This window comes from Apteryx rowi, unplaced genomic scaffold (genome assembly GCF_003343035.1).
Source record: "Apteryx rowi isolate R43461 unplaced genomic scaffold, aptRow1 scaffold_1396, whole genome shotgun sequence".
In the NCBI taxonomy this organism is placed as follows: Eukaryota; Metazoa; Chordata; class Aves; order Apterygiformes; family Apterygidae; genus Apteryx; species Apteryx rowi.
The window spans coordinates 29,268-31,067 of record NW_020447637.1 but is presented as its reverse complement, the minus strand read 5'-3'; positions in this window follow the sequence as shown (position 1 = coordinate 31,067).

Here is a 1,800-nt window from a genome sequence, read left to right as displayed (position 1 = left end):
GCTCCTCTGCTTTCCTGTGATGATGTCTGGGTCAGTAGAGTTGCCCGTACCCATGCAGGTGCCTTCTGTGGTTGCGGGTGCCTCAGGATACCCCAGGCATGCTTGTGTGCTGGGTACACAAAATGGGGATCTCTTGGTCAGGTGGGGACTGAGGGCAGAGGGGAAATGGCAGCAGTGGGGAAACATGAGGGCATCTGAGAAGGCCTTCATTGCCCATGTGTGGCCAAGAGCACTTATTTGTGTGATTTAGCCCCTGCTGAGGCTGATGCCAGCACAGCCCACAGGCAATGTACCTGAAGAGCCCCTCGTGCCCTCTGTGCCTTTCCAGGGAGTCTGGGGATGAGAGCAAGTGGGGAAGCCTGGGTCAGCCTACTGCTGTAGGGGAGAGGAACCATCTCTGAAGCCTCTCTCCAGGTCCTGCCTGGAACCCTCCTCTCACCTGCCTCTGGTTACCTGGGGTGGCCACTGGAGAAGACGTAGCTGCTTCTGTGGGGACATTCGTCCATGCGAGGTCATCAGCAGAGATTCCCTTTCCATCCCCTTGCCAGAGTAAGCAGAGGCAGAGCCATATTTAGTCTTGCCTCTCCTCCTGCATTGTGTACTCCAGCCCCATGAAGACTTTGGCAGACATTTGTGGATTCACTCCAATTTGTCCTCGTCTTTCTTGTACTGGGAAGCCCTCAACTGGACACAGGACTCCACATGTGGTCTCATACCTTCCAGAGGAGAGAAAAGCCCTTCCCTGGGCCTGCTGGCTGCACTCTTACTAGCGCAGTCCAGCAGGCTGTTGGTTTTGCCACTGGTGCACAGAGCTGATTCCTCTTCAGCTTCCCCACCAGGAGCTCTGAGTCCTCTTCTGCAACACTGCTCTCTTACTAGTTGGCCCCCAGCCAGACCTTTGCATGAGGCTATTGAGGTTATTGCACTACAGGTGCAGGACACTGCACTTGCCTTGGCTGAATTTCAGGAGGCTCCTCTCAACCCAAAATCTGCAGTAAGGTCCCTCTGAAGAGCAAACCAGCCCTCCAGGCTATCGAGTGCACAGTATCCCTATGGATCTCTGGAAAGTATATACACATGGTTTGCAAGGATATGTGGTGAATGTCTACTGAACATTAAAATCAAAGACAAGAGCCTGTAAAACTAATAAATTAAACAATTATACAAACACTAACGAGCAGTGTATATTGGAGACAGTAACAGAGACCTTAGCTCTTGGGTCACTTGTGGATGGGCCCTGAAGGCACCTCCCCAGTGTGACCTTTGAGAGGGTCAAGCAGGACTTTGTAACTGCTCACAAAGAGATAAAATTATTCTTGGTCTCCTGGGAAACAGCATACCTCCTGTGCAATATTGGAGGCAGGGTTTCGGACTGTGTAGAAGGTCTCTTGGGATGTTTTAAGGGGACTGTGGGAATGTGAAAGCTTATGTGGTAATGTCTAAGCAAAATGACAAAAGGCAGAGAAGGCGGCTGGGATGCAAGTGAATCAGAGAGGAAGAAGGCTGGGAAAATGGAGAGGAGGGGTGATGACAGGGAGAAGTCCCGTGTTGGTATGATTGTCTGGCTGAGCCCTGCACCCAGTTACTGCCCTGCAGAGAGTGTGACGTTCGTCATCTTCCAGCCCTCAGGAACTCCCCCATGGTGAAGGAGAGCAAGCCCACAGTGACACAGTGAGATGGTGGAGTTCAGGATCCTGCAAGGAGGAGGCAGGGCACTAAGTAGGATTGCAACCCTGGACTTCAGGAGAGCAAACTTTGGCCTCTTCAGGGACATACTTGGAGGAATCCCATGGGTTATGG